Source organism: Hylobates moloch, unplaced genomic scaffold (assembly GCF_009828535.3).
Source record: "Hylobates moloch isolate HMO894 unplaced genomic scaffold, HMol_V3 SCAFFOLD_1, whole genome shotgun sequence".
Taxonomy (NCBI): Eukaryota; Metazoa; Chordata; class Mammalia; order Primates; family Hylobatidae; genus Hylobates; species Hylobates moloch.
This window is the reverse complement of record NW_026652276.1, coordinates 193500140-193520879: the sequence shown is the minus strand read 5'-3', so window position 1 is coordinate 193520879 and position 20740 is coordinate 193500140. Positions and strand designations below refer to the sequence as shown.

The 20740-nt window shown below is 37.6% G+C and overlaps 1 long non-coding RNA gene across 1 annotated transcript; it reads right to left on the bottom strand.

Annotated features, from left to right (window-relative positions):
* Window positions 1-767: 767 nt before the first annotated feature.
* LOC131380907 (uncharacterized) lies at window positions 768-19853 on the bottom strand. The gene is made up of 5 exons (XR_009209199.1): window positions 19687-19853; window positions 9672-9779; window positions 6971-7058; window positions 6416-6500; window positions 768-893 (listed from the first exon to the last, which is right to left on the bottom strand). It is a non-coding gene; the product is annotated as an uncharacterized LOC131380907 (long non-coding RNA).
* Window positions 19854-20740: the final 887 nt, after the last annotated feature.

Genomic DNA, 20740 nt, shown 5'->3' with positions numbered 1-20740 from the left:
TCTTTTGGTTTCTTTGCATGAATTCCACACAAGAGCTCTAACACAGTGCACATCCTGGAAAACACAAAGGTCATCCAAAAAAACGTAGTCAATCTTTAAGCTTCAAAGAAAATGGAATGAAATCAAACAGGGTTTTACTAATTGTACAGCCATGCAGGTTGTGCACTGGAAACCCAGAGGAGCCATTTACATGATTTAAACTTAGACATAACTTTAACCAATCAGTTCCCTGGATTTTAGTGTCCTCATCTGCAAAATGAGAAAGTTGGAATAGATATCTTCCAGGCTTCTCCAACTATAGAACTACAAGTATCTTCTCTGCACATTTACAACTATTACCATTAGCTCTGCTTTTCTTTTCAGTAAACTGCGTATATCATTTGATGGAAAGTTGTTAATAATATTAATGCCACATTTTATCAGCCTATTTCTCTGAAAATGAAGTTCTTTTTTATAAGGCAATTTTTATGGAGAAGATGTGCAGAAGTGAGTCAGCCATAGAATAAGGTTACTGGTTACAAACATTCTTTAACTTGCTTAAGTCTTTCTAAATTTCATTTTGTATCCCATGATACACAATTCCTCCTGACTTAAAAACTAATCAGAGAGATATACCATGGCACAGACATACATAAAAATAGGGATAAGTAATTACAATATGTAAAAAACAGCAAGCATAATGATAAAGGAAAAAAATCATAGCAGTGCACCATTATTTGTCATTTATTTTGCAATTAAAATGTATCAAACCTACCAGGTTCAGATTGTCCAAAGAAATAGTTTTGTTAGCATCCTTTATTGCTTCTTTCATCTGCCATAAATCAATGCAGAGAATGTCTGGAGTAAGTATATTTTTCCATAGTTTTCCTTTACATTTTATTTCCAAGGGGAAACTAGATAACAAATGCATATAATACTCTAATTAATATTCACCTATGTGGCATGTTCAGAGATAGTTGGAATTCACTTAAAAGGTGCCGTATATTTATAAAGTGAGAAAAGATTTTTGAAAATAAAAATGAGCTATTGGGGTGATCTAAAAGCAGTTGACGGTAGTAAGAGACATTTCACCTCAAACTAGACAAGGAGAGTTGGCTTTGGACATAGCTTATATTGGAGATAAAGATCAGCAGATATAAAAGGGCAAAAGAAAGAAGAAAGTAGAAGATTAGTCTGTAAAACTGGCTTTAATAATTTTTTTACTTCTTCAAAGTAATGGAAAATTAATAAAATACTTGATAAGGCTTTGACGAAGCTTGATAAGATAAAATATAATTCTCTCCCCCTTGAACAATATTTTAACCGTTTGTATAGTTTGGAGATGAAAGTGGAGATTATCAAGGGCTTTTGCTTCCTGCTATTGTATCAGTTACCTATTGCTGAGTAACAAATTACTACAGCACAAAGACCCTAGCCCAGGCTGGGTTCTCATCTGGAAGCTCAACTAGGGAAGGATACATTTCCCTGCTCCTGTTGTTATCGGAAGCATTCATTTTCACTTTCTTGTAGCTACAAGGTTCATGAAGGCTTACTTGTTTAAAAATATAAAGGCAGAGAGAGAGAGACAGTATGCTAGTAAGACAGACTAACATAACATAATGAAATCATAGGAGTCATATTCCATCACTTTTGTAATATTTTATTGGTTAGAATCAAGTCAGAGGTTCTGCCTGCACTCAGATGGAGGTGATTACAGAAGGGAGGCTCAGTTAGGGTAGAATCTGCCTGCCTGCTTGTAAATGGTTGTTGGCAGCATTCAGCTTCTTGTGGCTACAGAATGCATGGCAACTTACTTCCTCAAAACCAGCAACAGGAGAGAGGGAGTGAGTGTGCTACCAACATTGAGTATTGTAGAATGTAGTATAATCATAGGAGTAATATATCATCACCCTTCCATATTCTTTTATTTATTTATTTATTTTTTTTTTATTACACTTTAGGTTTTAGGGTGCATGTGCACAATGTGCAGGTTTGTTACATATGTATCCATGTGCCATGTTGTTTTGCTGCACCCATTAACTCGTCATTTAGCATTAGGTATATCTCCTAATGCTGTCCCTCCCCCTCCCCCCAACCCAAAACAGTCCCCGGAGTGTGATGTTCCCTTTCCTGTGTCCATGAGTTCTCATTGTTCAATTCCCACCTATGAGTGAGAACATGCGGTGCTTGGTTTTTTGTCCTTGCGATAGTTTACTGAGAATGATGGTTCCCAGTTTCATCCATGTCCCTACAAAGGACATGAACTCATCATTTTTTATGGCTGCATAGTATTCTATGGTGTGTATGTGTCACATTTTCTTAATCCAGTCTATCGTTGTTGGACATTTGGGTTGGTTCCAACTCTTTGCTATTGTGAATAGTGCCGCAATAAACATACGTGTGCATGTGTCTTTATGGCAGCATGATTTATAGTCCTTTGGGTATATACCCAGTAATGGGATGGCTGGGTCAAATGGTATTTCTAGTTCTAGATCCCTGAGGAATCGCCACACTGACTTCCACAATGGTTGAACTAGTTTACAGTCCCACCAACAGTGTAAAAGTGTTCCTATTTCTCCACATCCTCTCCAGCACCTGTTGTTTCCTGACTTTTTAATGATGGCCATTCTAAATGGTGTGAGATGGTATCTCACTGTGGTTTTGATTTGCATTTCTCTGATGGCCAGTGATGATGAGCATTTTTTCATGTGTTTTTTGGCTGCATAAATGTCTTCTTTTGAGAAGTGTCTCTTCATGTCCTTCGCCCACTTTTTGATGGGGTTGTTTGTTTTTTTCTTGTAAATTTGTTTGAGTTCATTGTAGATTCTGGATATTAGCCCTTTGTCAGATGAGTAGGTTGCAAAAATTTTCTCCCATTCTGTAGGTTGCCTGTTCACTCTGATGGTAGTTTCTTTTGCTGTGCAGAAGCTCTTTAGTTTAATTAGATCCCATTTGTCAGTTTTGGCTTTTGTTGCCATTGCTTTTGGTGTTTTAGACATGAAGTCCTTACATCTACAACTATCTGATCTTTGACAAACCTGACAAAAACAAGAAATGGGGAAAGGATTCCCTATTTAATAAATGGTGCTGGGAAAACTGGCTAGCCATATGTAGAAAGCTGAAACTGGATCCCTTCCTTACACCTTATACAAAAATTAATTCAAGATGGATTAAAGACTTAAATGTTAGACCTAAAACCATTAAAATCCTACAAGAAAACCTAGGCAATACCATTCAGGACATAGGCTTGGGCAAGGACTTCATGTCTAAAACACCCTTCCATATTCTATTCATTCGAATGCAGTCACTGTTTCTGGCCACATTTACAGAGAGAGAATTACATGTGAACACCAGGAGGCAAGGACCATGGGGGTCACCTTGGATCTTTCACTCTTTCCCAAAAGTCACTAATCACTTCTATTGGTCCCTCACATCCTATCTTCACACCAAATGAAAGTATTGGAAATCCCCCAAACATGGTACAGACTGTCACATCTCTGAGCCTTTGTACATTCTGTTTCTTCTAAGTGAAATGTCATTTGGCCCACTTCTAGTTGTCAGTGCATGTATGTGTTTGTTAAGTCTCTTAATATTCAAGAACAAAAGTCAGTCCTGCCCTCAACCCAGCTGCCTGTCAAAATACTGGGTTCTACTTCTATCAATAATACAGATTCTATTTCAGGTTCTTAGCAGAGCATATAAATTTAGCCTATCTGCAGCAAGAAAAGCTATCTATGGGAGGTTCCAGGAAATATGAAACAGGGTCTATGATCCTCTAACAATATTTAATTATAGTCTTGACTTAATCTTTAATTCCTGATCTTGAATGCAGCCCCTACTATGTTCTCAGTTTAGCTCTCTTCTTTCTAGCTTTAGTTAGAATTGCTTGTGAACATTCAGAGCCCTGCTTCCAGGTCAAGCCTGGGCCAGGTCTATAGACTCACCCGTTACCAGCATCTCCCCACCCAAAACTCCCCACCTATGAAAACTAAAGAGTTGTTTTTTTGGAGGGTCACATTAACTTAATCTGCACTCTACACTACTGGATTAATTAAATTATTTACTCACTCAATTAACGTATCTCGAGTCTTTACCTTCTGCAGATGCTTGGTATACAGTGATAAATAAGACATGGTCTCTGTTCTAAATGACTCCTAATGTAGTAAGCGAGACATATATGAGCAGATAATGGTTGTGTGTTTGTCATGTACTACAGAAAATATTTCATACAAAGGCATGGAATCAAGCAAAGGCCTCCTGGAATTAAGGAAAGAAAACAATGGGCTGTGTCTAGGTATGAAGTGCATGAGGAAGAGGTGAAAAATAGAAATACAAGAGTTAAAAAGTGGGTGACCACTTACCAATATATTTTTTTAAAAGATCAACTTTTGGGGAGACAGCAGTCACAAGATCCTCAGAGTGTGATAAAGAGTGCTATAGATAAGTGACTCAGATTTATTGGCAAGGCTTAGAAGAGTTAGTCCCAGACATGAGAAAAAATTTACCATTAAGCACTAGATGAGTTCTAAGATCACCTCAGATTACAACAGCTAACTATTGAAGTTTGGCATCATTCACTTAAAGTGTATATGTGATTTTAAAAACTTTACAAAGGATGTTTATGAGTAGTAATTAGAGATAATTTTTTTACATTATAGTTCTGAAGAAAAATTGATTGTATTTCCTATTATCTCCATTTACACACAAGGCAAATACATAGGTAGCTTGCTAAGTCACAGTTTAAGATGTCATCTTTTATTTGGAGAAAATATATGGATTACAGAAGCAATGACTAAGAAGAAACATTCAGGCACCCTTCAATTTCCAAACACATGAAGATATGCTAAATTTTACAAAACTAAGACCACAGTTTAAATCCGAAAGAGTAACGTAAAAAGTAAGCATTAATCATTTTTATGTTAAAAGTGTACAAAAGGGCAGTAAAGAACCTTTATTCAAATAAAATACTGTATCGTTCATGAAGCAGTATGAAAGCCATGACTATGATAGAAAAGGAGTACATTTTGGAGTATGACAAGGATTTTCTGAATAATAATGTCTGTACTTAATAGCTATGGGATTTTAGACAAGTTACTGAACCACTTTAAAAAGGTTTACTTATTTTTTTCTCCAGTGTTTTTATTGTAGTAAAATATACAGAACGAAATTTAGTATCTTAACCATTTTTAAGTGTAGAGTTCAGTGGTATTAAATACACTGATAATGTTGTAACAAAAAGAAAAAAAAAGAAAATTGGACTTTATCCTGCAGACAGTAAAGAGCCACCAAAGATTTTTTAATATAAAAGCTAAAATATATATATATATTATTTTTTTGAGACGGAGTCTCCCTCTGTCACCCAGGCTGGAGTGCAGTGATGTGATCTCAACTCACTGCAACCTCCGCCTCCCAGGTTCAAGTGATTCTCCTGCCTCAGCCCCCCGAGTAGCTGGCATTACAGGCACACACCACCACGCCTGGCGAATTTTTGTACTTTTAGTGGAGATGGAGTTTCACCATGTTGGCAAGGCTGGTTTTGAACTGCTGACCTCAAGTGATCTGCCCACCTTAGCCTCCCAAAGTGCTGGGATTACAGGTGTGAGCCACCATGCCCAGCCAAAAGCTAAATATTTTTAAATATTGTTTGAAGAAGATAACTTTGGAAGAAGCTATCAAAAAGCTAATATAATATTTCAAGTATAGAAATAGAGACTCAACTCAAGAAGCATTATAGAGGTTCAGGTGATAAAAGCTGACAGTCTCTGAATGAAGGAGAGAGAGGAGTCTGGAATAACTTTGAGGTGTTTCTCTTAGGAAAATGTTTGGAATTCAGAAACATTAATTAAGACGGGGAACAGAAAAACAGATGCAGGCTTAGGAAGAAAAGCTCAGAAATGTGGAATCTTATATAAAATTGGATGTAGTTTGAGCTCAAGCTATTTGCATTATTCTCTGCTTAACCTACAGAACTGGATGTCTCTCCAAGTTAGGTTTTAGAAAATCTAGGAGGTGAATGATAGAAAGTGATTTCCATCTATCTTTCAAGGCATGAAAGCCTTAGATTTAAGTACACTTATCTTGGCATACATAGCATGGCTTTGCTAAGTAATGAAAAATCAGTGACCTTTCTTATAAACATGTATTCTGCATTTGCACCACTGGGTTGAATTGTCTTCCAGGCATATGAAGATGCTGTCTCAGTGCATTTTTTAAATCCCAGCGCTTTAGTCAGGCTGATTGCTTGTGAGTTGTGAATGTATAAAAACATCTGAGTATAGGAAGCGTTTGCCATTTCAAAATAATAGCTCTTTGTTAACTACTGCTTATGTATAGTAAGAGTAAGGTCTTCAGTGGCAACTTACTTTCATGGAGGAACAGATTTGTTAGCTTGAAAATTATCAGCCCAGTTCAAAGAGAAATGATGGATGCAACTTACCACATACTGCATGTGAATATGCCATTCTTGAAAATATTGGTGTCTGAAAGAAAATTTCATATTTACAGCCAACATTACAGCCATTCTGGAATTAAGGAAATAGCAATAATACACTATCAATTACATTTTCATTGTTAAATCATTATAACACATTGAAGAATATATATGGAAAATAAAAAAAAAAATCTGTAATCCTACTATCTTTAAATAACTTAGAAACCTTTGAAATGTTTCCTCTCAGTCTTCTCTACATAACTGTATGTAATGACAATAGCCTGCATTCTATTTCATATGCTTATTTTCCACTTAAGATTCTAATTAAGGCATTTCTATGTTGCTATGTGATTTTTATTATTATCATTTCTATCAGTTGCATAATTTTCTACCACAGAGACCCACCCTAATTTACCTAATATGATTTTATCAATTTGTTAGATTTTTTTCTTCCAATATTTTTCCTGTTGTAGACAATATTGCAATGAACATCTTTCCCAACAAGGGTTTTCCCTTATTTTACTTTACTTTTAAAAAACAAATTTCTATAAATTGACTTACTAATTATAATAGCATAAGCCTTTTCATAGCTCTTGGTTCATATTGCCAGATTGCTTTTCAAGAGAGTTGCATCAATTTGTCTTCCCACCTGCAAGATATAAAAGTACCATTTTCATGACATTTTCTAAATCATATCCTTTAATTAATTTGAATGTAAAAATAAGTTATTTTGTCTTAATTTACATTCTGTGATTACTAGCAACCACAAACATTTTTACTGTTTCCTTAATAGTTGTATTTTTAATTCTTTGATGAAATTGTATTTTGTTTGCCAGTTATACTGGGATACTACTTTTTTCCTTATAACTAAATGTACTCTTTGTATGTAATCTTTAGCTCTGATTATATATACTAAAATCTTTTTCTTTGTCTGCTATTTTCTTAATGGTATAATTTTTTTAAAGAAATTTAATAATTAACTAAAACTATTATATATAAAAATTCTTCCCAACAAATCTAATAATATTTTTATACCATAATGGTATTTGCATAATTGATTCTTTATTCTAAATCACCACCCTTATTTGTCTTGACAGGACTCTACAAGATCAATCCCAGGACTTTTGCTATTCCTTTAGGGCTGACTTATGCCATCATTCCAAATGTGTTTCCTATAATTGCACTCAGTTCTTAAAAACAGCATGAAAACCCAAGTGGCTATAAAAGGAGCTGTAACATTAGTTACACATTAATGTACATTAATTCATATCCTTAGAGATTATAATTTTTAAAACACATTCCATAGACACAAAATTATATTGAACAGCAAATATATTCTCAAAACACAAATACATCAAAAAGAAACTTTTATAAAAATGAAAAATTAGCATTTATTTCAGGTTTATCCACCAGTGGATGTATTTTCAACATCTGTCCATTTGTACAAGTGTGATCAGTATCCAGAGGAAACAACACAACCACCAGGCAAAATGAGAAGATCACAGATCTTAGAATCAGAAAACCTGAGTTCAAATCCAAGCTTTGCCAATTGGCAGCAACTGAGTGAACTTAACCCCATTAAACCACATCTGTTTTCTCATCTACAAAATATAATAATAGCTTTGCCTATGCTCAGCACGGGGAGCTCTGTATACTTCATCCCACATTCTTGCATTGTCACTATAAGGCAGGAGTTGCAGCTTCCATTTTACAAGGAGAGATCCTCTGTCCTCATTATTGGAATCAACTCCCCCTACACACCACAATTACTTTCCCTCATATTTGTTGAATAAATAATCTATAGTAACTGCTACTAACCTAGGTTTCTTATATCATTTTTCTAAGCTATTTATAATTTCTTTAAAAGTTATTTTTATGGGAAAACACATATTCTAAGTGATGACAGACCTGTTTATTTTTTCATTTGTTATTTAATTGGTAAATGAGAGAACACTGATTGGGAAAACTTTAGCAATATGCTTGAATTCCTCCATACATTTTAAAAAATGCTATCTCTTTTAAGCTAGACTGTCAAATCTACTCTTATTTTAAATTGAGATTATACATTAAAATACTGAGACATCAGATTATGCTTTCAGTATAATCTTGAAGCATCATGCTGAGTCTCTGGTGAAATCCCCTAAGCTGGACATTAGTCCAGATTAGCATGAATCTATAGATTCATTCATTCATTGAAGAAGGCTTCAAATCCAATTTGTTCATTGTCTTGTAAAAATTTAACAAAATTGGCAACACATTTTGATCTTAGAAGTCAGGTGGGGGAAAGAGATGTAAAAAAAAAAAAATTCTCATGTGGTCAAGTAGAAATGACAGCTTTGGAAAGAAAGAAAGCAAAGTCATTTTTCTAGCTTCCCTACTTATCAGCTGTGTGCCTTTTAATAAAATATTTAGTCCCACTAAGCCTCAGTTTCCTTCCACATTTGTAAGTGGCAATAATATTATTTACCTTGTGAGGCTGTGAGAATTGAACACTATCAGCATGTGAAGTGTCCAGCACAATAACTTACCTAATGGAGAATCTCAATAAATTAGCTCCTTCCCTCCATTCCTTTCACAACTAAGGTAGTATGATGATTTCAGAGGGCTGGGGTTGAATCCTATCTTCCACATGACCTTGGGCACATTATATAAGTACTCTGAGTCCACTAAATGATCGGTAATCAGTTACTGAGGATAGTGCCAGGCTCCTAGGTTTTTCACTAAGTGAGAGCATTTATGTGCAGTTCTTAGCATTCTGCCTGACACATGCTAAGTGCTCAGAGAGAAAGCTTATTATTAGTAATAATAACAACTATGTAAGTAATATGACATTGAAGAACAGTCGGAAGGGCTAATTTCTCCCTAAGCTGATTCTGTTAGACACAAATTTAATGCCAAAGAAAAAGTAAAATTCAGTTTTTATCAAGAGTCTCTTTCACTTACATTTGAGAGTGCTGTCATAGCTTTACGAAATGCAGAAGGCACTGTGGGTAGTGGGATTTGTACTTCTTTTACTTTCCCTATTTTCAACAATGAGTACACATGATCTCTACAATCAGAAAAGGGTTAAAAAAGAAAAGCAGAAAGCAGCAAAAAATATTCAGAAAAAAATGGGTTGTGATACTGCCTGATATAAACGAAGCAATGCATTGTGTTTTCTAGGCTGGTGTATTTACATGATATACGTAGTCATGCAATGCCCTGGAATCATCCTACCACTTGCACATTTTTGAAAATTTTAAGCAATAGCTCCCAGGTTTACCTTTATTACAGAAGCAGTCCTTGCAACACTGGTTAATTGCTGTATGGCTTTCTTGTGGAGATTCAGGTTTTGGAGAGGTAATGCTAGATGAAAATGAGTCGCATAGAGCTGAAAAATAAAAACAGTGTCAAAGTGCTTAAACTTTTTTTCGTTTGTTTTTTGGCGTTTAAGTAACAAGCTTTTGGCTAAGTTTAAACTCTAAAACAGAAGGTTTTTTTTTACCACTTTAGTAAGGTTGCTGATGAAGTTGAGTAAGTTGCCTTATCTCCCCACGGCCATTAGGAATAGACTGATCCAAAGACACACACTCTGTGATCTATGAGGACATGATTCTATGATCACACTCTATATATGGGTCCTTGTATAGGACAGTCCAAACTTTCACTAGTCGAGGTGTTTAGTAGTTTGAAATGGCAGGCACATGTTTTTATATTACAAAAGAATACAGCTCACAGTTCCCTCTAGAAACAATGACACTTCCTATGGGTTCCTGGATACGGTGAAATTTTTGGTTGGTCAGCTTACTTTCCTAAACATATTAGAGCAAATCTCCTGCCCAATGAATAAAAAGATGCATCAGCAGCCAAAACGACAGGCAGCATAGGTAGAAAATCACAGATGTGACTCCAGCAGCCTATGCTATGGTAATATGCTAAACTGCACAGAAATTACAAAATTACAAAAAAAAAATTAAAATCCCAACCACCATTATTTTCAATATTTTCCAATGTTACAAGTTATACATCACAATTTTAAAGTCTTTAAAGAAAAAAGTATGCATTTTGTTCTGACACTACTGATCCTAACTATGCCCCATTACATTTAAAAGAGTCACCAAGGCACCTGAAGTGTGGGACCAAACAAATTGGACACAGCTCAGTTTTCTGACTCAACAATTAAGGATTTTTAAAAATTTCTTTACTGGTCCAGGACATCCCTCCATGACGCAGTATTGGATCCTCAAGTTGAGATATATGAAAGTCAGAAGGGAGCGTAAGGCTTTTAGTTGAATGTACCTGCTGTTTCAAAGTCACATTGAGATACATGAGAGCAGGGGCCTGGTTTCAGATCAGACCTCCAGGCCCATCTCAAGAGCCTTCAGTATTAGAAGTCACTCAACCACTCTGAAACTCAGTTTCCCCATAAATAAAATGAAATAAATCAGGATGAACTCTTGAGGTCCTTCTCATTTTTAACGTTCTGTGGTTCTCTGACTTTGCCAGTACCTAAGTTCTGGCCAGATTTCTGGGATTTGGCCCAGAAATATTTCGATAAGCAATAATAATAATTTATTCCATCTACCAAAAACAAATAAATAATAAAACACCAGACATGAAAAAAGTATAAATAAGACAAAATAGAGTGTAGTACTATCTCCTGTTATTTATACTTAATATTTGTAATAGTTTGTGGTGGAGGTTGTCAATAACCACCTTTTCTCCAGATTGATTTCTTCTTGCTCATCACCCTCCTCCATTTCTCTGAAGGACACAACCCTCTTTGTTTTATGTTCATTTTTGGGGAAAGTCTTTTCCAGCTGGGATTTCAGCCCTTTTCTCATTCTCCTCCTACCTTTATGATTGTCCCTCTGACCTGAGCTTCTCTTCTTTTTCCCCCATCTTAACTTCATATTTACCATAAAGTTCAGCCCCATCTTTTCTGCTTTTCTTTCTGTGTATTCACTTGCTTGAAGAAATCACACTTTCTCATCTAATAGCCAACCTTTTCTATGTCAAAGATTCTCCAACTCATACTCACAGTGCAAGTTTCTTTCCTAACATATGTCCAACTATTATATAAATATTTACATATCCTGACATCACATCATTCTAACAAGTCCAAAACAAATTCATCATTTCCTTTCCTTCTCCGCTTGCCAAGAAAAATCCAGGCTAAGTCCTAACTCCACTTCTTTCATCTTCATTCATAACACTGATCTTCTCTCAAGAAACTAGCCTCAAAAACTTTGGACATTTCTTTGTATTTTGCCATGGTTAAGGAGGAGTCAAATTGCTTGGGTTCAAATCATAAGCTAGTCATCTGCTAGCTTTGTGATCTGGCAACTTATTCAACCTCTCTGTCTCAGTTACATTTGCAAACATGAGGGTGATAATGATATTTACCTCATAAGTGCAAACTGTTAATATATTGTAAAGTGTTTAGCACAGTGTTTGGCATAAGCTAAGTGTTCAGTAAATAATAGCTAACCAAGTAAGCAAAACAAAAAACAAACAAAAAACCACCAAGGTATGGTTAACGTCAGGAAAAACAATAAGGAAATATAATAATGATACACTACGTGTGGTTCATAATAATTGTGCCATGATGATATAAACACTGAATATGGACTTAACCAAAAGTTGTGAAATAGCTGGATAAAAAGAATGGAGGAAGGGAAGCATCTATGCAGTTGGGAGTATGTGTGCGTGTGTGTATGTGTGTGACATTCTGTGTCTGAGAGAGATGATATAAGAATGCTAAATCATCATCTTCCAGGATAGAAAGCTAATATGTAATACTTATAACAAAAAGGCCAGGAAGTAGCAATAAACGTAAGTTATTGAGAAATACAGGGGTAAGTACTAAGAGAAAACAGACTAGAAGCAGGAATCAGGGTTGGGATGGGGTATATCTGAGGGCTACTCTTTTTCCTTAAAACACTATGTTTATATATTACTCAGATAAAAATAAAATTTTAAAAAGTAATTCATTATATCATGTAATGTGTGTTTAGAGGTCATATAAATCCCAGGAAAAATGCTGACACATAAAAAATCTATTAGTTCTCTTGAGACACATCTCCTGTCACCCAGGCTGTGGATCAGCCCTGCAACTGAACCCCTAGGTTCATTCTCCAGCTGAGTAGCTGAGATTACAGGCATGTGTCACCAGGCGGGGTTAATTTTTTTTTTTTTTTTTTTTTTTTTTTTTAGTAGAGACAGGGTTTCACCATGTTAGCCAGGATGGTCTCAATCTCCTGACCTCGTGATCTGCCCACCTCAGCCTTCCAAAGTACTGGGATTACAGGCGTGAGCCACCACGCCCAGCCTATTTCTACATTTTAATTTCCCACACTATAACTTATAGTCCCTGCTAAAACTGATTTTTAAAATGCTTAGAGAAATTTATGATAAATTTATAACCAAGGCCTAAGAAAGGTAGGAATGTCTGAGTAACAGCTTAGTCTGGGGGATATCATGAAATGCAACCATGACCTCTGAAAAATATTATTTATCACTGTCAGGAACAGAAAACCAGGTTGCAAGACTCTAAATCTGACCTACAGTTTAACAAGCAGGGTTTCTTCAAGTGTGAATATTTATTCAAATGGTGGCCAGGCCTAAGATGGGTTTGGTAATACTATTTAAAATAATTTTGGCTAACAATCTCTTCCATTAAAGCATAACGTCATTTTTTCTGCCTTATATCTCCATCAGGTATCAGCGCCACCAACACACTTGGAACAGTATTTATAAGAACAAATTATTTGCAAAGTAAATTACATTTCACTAATTAAAACTATAGCTTCAGCACAGTTAAAAAATCCTCTAAATATGTGCTGCTTCATAAATGTAGATGGGTTTGTTATTCTTTCCTAAAAAAGTGAAATCAATAAAATTGATGATATTTTATAAAGGTAAGAAAATTCAAAACGTCCAATTAATAAGTATGAGTAATTAATGGTTTAGAAGATGATTTGTTAAAATTACTTCAACCCAATTTGATAGTAGTAGGAGCAGAAGGGTCTTAACTTGAGAATGCCTCAGGGCTAATTTCTGCTTTAAGGCATAGTTGGTTCTGGTGAGCTTTTGAATATCAGTCATATATCAGAAGCATGAAAACCCCACTCTGCTGTGGAGCTCAGAATGGGTGGGGTGGCTTTCTGAGGAGGATGTGAAACACTAAGATGCTAAGGGAAGTGCTGGTTGATAAAACAAAGGGTATCATCGCAGAAGATACTAAGGACCAGCTCTCAAAGTGTACATTTAAGCACTTGTAGCTTTGCTCCTATATCTGTCATATATTTAAGAGGAAAAAATAAGTTAATAAAGGAACTATAGCATCCTAATATGTGAATACATAAAAATTACTTGAACCAAAAAAAAAAAAAAAAGTGAGTGCTTCTGCAATCAATGCTCTAGTGCCTCCACAAGAAAGCCAACAGGCTATGGCAGGACTCCTTTACACACTCAGGTTTCCACGCATGCTGACAAGCATGTTTCTGGAGACTGCCACAAAAGAAATTTGTTTTCTCAGATGTTTCCTGCCCCTAGTCCAAGAAATTAGGCTATGAGCTGAGCACGGTGGCTCATGCCTGTAATCCCAGCACTTTGGGAGGCTGAGGCAGGCGGATCAAAGTCAGGAGATCGAGACCATCCTGGCTAACACAGTGAAACCCTGTCTCTACTAAAAATACAAAAAATTAGCCGGGCGTGGTGATGGGCGCCTGTAGTCCCAGCTACTCAGGAGGCTGAGGAGGGAGAATGGCGTGACCTCAGGAGGCGGAGCTTCAGTGAGCCGAGATCATGCCACTACACTCCAGCCTGGGTGACAGAGCGAGACTCTGTCAAAAAAAAAAAAAAGAAATTAGGCTATGACGTATCACAGTCAATTAAGAAATTTTTACATATTGCTGTATTGTCTAAAAGTCACACCATCTTGGTTCCTCATTCTTGCCCTTCTCAGTCAGTGAAACAGTATTAAAAGAACTTCAAATTTGCTTTTGTGATCCCCACATTAAAATTTGCATTTGTTCAACCATTGTGGAAAGCAGTGTGGTAATTCCTCAGAGAACTAAAAACAGAACTACCATTTGACCCAGCAATCCCTTTATTGCATATATGCCCAAAGGAATATAAATCATTCTACTATAAAGACACATGGATGCATATGTTCTTTGCAGCACTATTCACAGTAGCAAAGACATGGAATCAACCTAAATGTCCATCAGCAGTAGACTGAATAAAGAAAATGTGGTGCATATATACCATGGAATACTATGCAGCCATAAAAAAGAATGAGATTAGGTCATTTGCAGGAGCATGGATGGAGCTGGAGGCCATTATCCTTGGCAAACTAACACAGAAACAGAAAACCAAATACCACATATTTTCACTTATAAGTCAGAGCTAAATAATGAGAACAGATGGACAGAAAGAAGGGAACAACAGACACTGCTTGAGAGTGGAGGGTGGGAGGAGGGAGACGTTCTGATATGGCTTGGCTCTGTGTCCCCACCCAAATCTCACCTTAAATTGTAATAATCCCCATATGTCAAGGGCAGGACCAGGTACAGATAATTGAATCATGAGGGCAGTTTCCCCCATACCATTCTTGTAATAGTGAGTAAGTTCTCATGAGATCTGATGGTTTTATAAGGGGCTTCCCCTTTCCCTTGGTTCTCACTTCTCTTGCCTGCCACCATGTAAGATGTGCCTGTTTCGCCTTCCACCATGATTATGTTTCCTGAAGCTTCCCTAGCCATGCAGAACTGTGAGTCAATGAAACCTCTTTTCTTTATAAGTTACCCAGTCTCAGGTATGTCTTCATAGCAGCATAAAAATGGACTAATACAGGTTCAGGAAAAATAACTGTGGGGTACTAGGCTTAGTATCTGGGTGACAAAATAATCTGTACACTAGATCCCCAGGTCACGAGTTCACCTACATAGCAAACCTGTATATGTACCCCTGAATGTAAAATAAAAGTTAAAATATCTTTAAAAATAAGATAAAATCTGCATTTGTTTCAAACTCAGGCTCAGCTCTAAGGCTATCAAGGTTTAAAAGAAAGAAATTCATTAACAAAGTGATGCATTCATACTTAACTCTCCAAATTTATTGCTCATTGAAATCACCTGGGGAGCTTTTAAAAATGCACATTGTGGGCCGGGCATGGCGGTTCACCCCTGTAATCTCAGCACTCTGCGAGGCCAAGGTGGGTGGATCACCTGAGGTCAGGAGTTTGAGACCAGCCTGGCCAACATGGCGAAACCCCGTCTCTACTAAAAAATACAAAATTTAGCTAGGTGTGGTGGCATGTGCCTGTAATCCCAGCTACTCAGGAGGCTGAGGCTGGAGAATCGCTGGAACCTGGGAGGTGGAGGTTGCAGTGAGCCCAGGTCGCACCACTGCATTCCAGCCTGGGTGACAGAGTGAGACTCTGTCTCAAAAAAAAAAAAAAAAAAAATGCACATTGTGGATCATACCTCCAGAGATTCTGAATACAGCCTGGGCATCTGAACTTATATATACTCCCCAGGTGAGTCTAACGTGCAGCCGCTGATTAGAAGTGCTGCTCTGGAGAACCAGTGCTCTCAACACTACAAAGTTGACTTCATGTTCATCATCTTCATTAGATTGTGTGCTCTTTGAGCAGAGTGGATTGATTTATTTTCTCTCTGCTTCTTTGGCTTCTATTTTGTTCAATTCTTTGCAAAGGTGAATCCAAGAGAATAATGCTGCACGAAAGATTTAAGGAATGCTAATTAAATAACTCATCTATTTCTGATCCTGTACCAGTGGTTTTCCTGAGTTACAGACAAAAGAACTCTACCTTATATCCACAAGAAAATATTTCTTAGGATACTAACTGTTGACAAAACTCAATAAAGAAAATCATTATACATTTTGCACGTTTCATTCCAACTCAAGTCTGTTTTAAGGATCACCTTTTTACTACCCATAATAAGTTTCTTTGGAAAGAAAGTTAAAAATTACCAGTTGAGCTAAAAGAATGTTGGGGTCAAATATCTGGTGTATTTATACTTGTTTTAGAATGTCTAGCAGTTTAGTATGGTATTCTACAGCCTAAAGGAAGACATTTAACAAATTACCTGGCTTGGTCATATTAATTTCTAGAATTTGATACTCACCCTTATAATTACCATGGCAAAGCCTTATTTTAAGGGCTATGGGAGGTCACTGAGTATCTTTAGTATAGGAATGACATTGTTTCCTCATAGGAACTTGGAAGCAGACCAGATAGAAAAACCTAAGTTCAATTTTGGGCCACTGAATTTGAAATGTCTTTGAGACATCCAAGTAGAAGCGTCAATTTAGTTTCTTGGCTGTGCTGTGAGAGGAGAGGTAAATTTGCAAATCTCTATAGACAGAAAATAACTGAAGTTATGGGCAAGATGAAGGGGCTTTTGGAAAAAGAAGAGAATGAGAAGAGTGAGGAACTCCAACATATATGGTCATATACAAGAGAATTTCAACTAAAAGGGAAAAAATACAATAAATACACCTTAATCTCTTCCATATTTCTAATTACTTCTTGTATAATACTAGCAGTGGAATTATGAGGTTTGCAACATATGTAATATATATAGATAGATAGAGCTCATATGGCTTATCTATATCACTGCATCTCTTCTGCCTAGTTATTGAAAAGAATTGAGTTTTTTATAGTAAAGGTGACATCTTTACTAATAAAATTGTACCATTTAAAGAACTGATCCCACGGCTACCACTAGAGCCTTTCAAAGTTCTTTGTCCCCAGACTTGCACTACCATTGTAGCCATGATGCTACATATGAGACCATGTGACTAAAAAAGGTTATTTTTTACTAATTAAATCTATGTAGATGGTGAAAAAAATTAAGAGCATTTAAAGTTTCCTGATTCATATTGATGTGATTTTAGAAAGCTTATACCAATTTTCCTCCCCATCACCACCACTAAATATGATCTTTGTCAATTTGATTGGTAAAACATTATCCCATTATCTCAGGCAACTATATGAAATAATTTATATTATGGAAGCATAAATAGTATTGCTACATAAGTGAGACCAAGAGACTCCCAAATACAGATTTGTGTTTAAACTGAGACCATGCAGAAAATACAGTAAATATCCAGTAAACTCGCTGAATTAAGTTAAAATCAAAGTATGGCTACTTGTTTTCAGAGAACAAAGATTTTCAAAAAGGAAAGATTCCAATATCTGTTTCCTGGGATGTGGTGGCGTGGTCCCAGACTGCTTAGCTAATTAGTTCTGGTAGAGCCTCTCAGAAATCTTTCAGCTGGCAGGGACTTCCAGGATGCAGCTCAGGGAGATGGGAACTCAATAATGGTGATTTTTTTGTTATTTTTTGTTTGTTTGTTTGTTTTTTAAGCTGAGAATTTCAAATCCATTTTATTAATGTTCTTAACATTGCTTGGAAAATAAGCAAGCATTGCCTAACATATATTTTGGTCAACCAATTAGTATAAATTCACAGGTAAATATATTGATATGCACTCTATTTTCTGGTTTGTTAACCTCAAGAATAAAGCATCACACTACTGAATGTATCATGATTAAGTTCAAAGCCTTTTGGCATCGCTGTCTTATCTTAATGTGATTAGATCCAGATTCATTCCAATTGATGTCTTTCTAATACTAATGCACATACTTTTCTTAAAAGAATTGCAGTCTCTCATAAAATATCTATATTTTTAACTGAGTCCATTGGAGATATTATAAACTGAAAGCATATTTGTAAATAAGGACTGTGTTTTAAAATTGGTTCCTGTTTGTATATTAACTTCAATTCCTGTTATTTCCTGCTCCCTACTGTCAGAGGCATTTGAACCAGAGCAAATCCATCTCTAATAGGGGCTGAGTAAAATAAAGCTGAGACCTACTGGGCTGCATTCCCAGGAGGTTAGGTATTCTTAGTTACAGGATGAAACAGGAGGTCAGCAGGACTAATATCACAAGATACATGTCACAAAGACCCTGCTGGTAAAACAGGATGCAGTAAAGAAGCCGGTCAAAACCCACCAGAATCAAGACAGTGATCTCTGGTCGTCCTCACTGCTTATTATACACTAATTATATGGCATTAGCTAAAAGACACTCCCACCAGCGCCATGACAGTTTACAAATGCCATGGCAACATTCCAAAGTTATCCTATCTGATCTAAAAAGCGGAGAGACCCTTAGTTCTGGAAATAGCCCATCCCTGTACCTGAAAATTCATGAATAATACACCCCTTATTTAGATATAATAAAGAAATAACCATAAAAATAGCCAACCAGCAGCCCTCAGTGCTGCTATGGCTATGAATTAACCATTATTTTATTTCTTTACTCTCTTAATAAACTTGCTTTCATTTTATGGATTCGTCCCAAACTCTTTCTTGAGTGAGATCCAAGTGGAAAGGGGTCAGGATTGGGACCTCTTTCCGGTAACACTACCACTTCACTTAAAAGGCAACACATCTACTTCTATAGAAATTAAAGAACTCCCAATTTTCGCTCAATCAAGCTTGTTGGTATTGCCTGCTATGAGCCTGCCCTAGCATTTGTCTTGATAGGTTGCCTCAAGTTTGTATCTGGTTGCTTTCTTACGTGCTTGGATTTGAATCCCAGCATCACGCTTTACAACCTGCACGATCCCAGGAAGGTTATTCAACCTCTCAGGTGCCACAGTTTCTTCAACAGTACACAGGTGATACTAGTAGCACCTATCTCACATAGGCAACTAAGCAAGCACTGCAAGTGTTAAAATAATCGTTTTGCCTGGTTGTTTCTGTTATTGCTGTTGTTACTGGTTTCAATTATTTGCTTGGTTCACATATCCATAAACACATGAATTAAAATTCAGTCCCTCTCTCCACACACACACAAATAGATAAGCCATAGGATCATCTCTCTTCCCCTCTTCTTCTCACCCTCCGCTTCACCCTCCTTTCTCCCCTCTTCCCTCTCCCCATCTTTCTAGTGGAAGCAAGGAGAATGAATTTGAGAGCAAGCCTGAGACTGGGAGACCAACTGGAAAACTAGACCAGCCAGCTCTAGGTATTTGTGAGGGGAGGGATTACTGAGTACAGAAACAGGAAATGATGCATGTATAGCATGAGAAGCATCAACAGTACAGTCTACATTTTTCCGCACCTTTTAAAAAGCACACGACGTTGGGACCGGGGACTGGGGCTATAATTTCCAGATCTAAGGGTCAGGGAGGGCTTTGTGGGAACTGGGATGGCCACCTGGGAGCTGGGTGGGTCTCCTGCGCGCGGGTTACCTTAGTCCAGGAGTGCGTGCGCTCACTGACTAGGGCCACCAGGAGCGCCGCCGAGGCCGAGGCCGCGCCCTGCAGCTGGCTGTGCCTGGACCGCTTCGTCCACGGCCTCTCACCAGGCGACCTGCTAGACAAGGACATCTGACTTCCTGGGGTTAGGTCCCAAGACGAGGAGCGGGAAGCTGCCTACCTTGGGGTGGAGAGGACTGCGGTAGGGGGTAGGAGCGAGTCATTGTCATATCCCCCTCCTAGGCGTTTTCATCAGCATCACAAAGGGCCCCAGCTCACCTGGGAAGGGGCGGGACCTAGGGAAGGTACAACGCCCTTCTAGCTGGCCACCTCTACCCCAAAGGCAGGGCCTGCTGCTGCCACCCTGAATTCTTAAACAGGCAAACAAAACCTCTTCCTCTATGCTCATCAGTACGAATATTTCCGTTGATAAGACTTACTGCTGCTCTTCCATTTTTTTTTTTTTTTTTTTTTTTTTTGAGACGGAGACTCGCTCTATCGCCCAGGCTGGAGTGCAGTGGCGCAATCTTGGCTCACTGCAAGCTCCGCCTCCCGGGTTCACGCCATTCTCCTGCCTCAGCCTCTCCGAGTAGCTGGGACTACGGGCGCCCGCCACCGCGCCCAGCTGATTTTTTGTATTTTTAGTAGAGACGGGGTTTCACCGTGGTCTCGATCTCCTGACCTCATGATCCGCCCTCCTCGGCCTCCCAAAGTGCTGGGATTACAGGCGTGAGCCACCGCGCCTGGCCTCCTCCATCTTCTTAATAATAATAAAAGGCAAACCATTGTTTTTGACTTGTGTTTTTCCCGTGCATTCTCTTGTGTTCTCCTTGCTGGTGTTCCCGGCTGTGGGCCTTCAGGTCGAGGGGTCAGCTGAAGACTTTCTTCCCTTCATTGCTCCTGCCACCGGTGCTTCCAGACCCCTCCTTCAGTGCCGGAGCCCCGCCCTTATATTGTGAACTTCTTCCAATGTCTCATCAGTTTCCAGCCAGAATCCTGACTGATCCTCCTATATTTGCCTTAAATTCTTTAGTTATGTAGTCTGAAA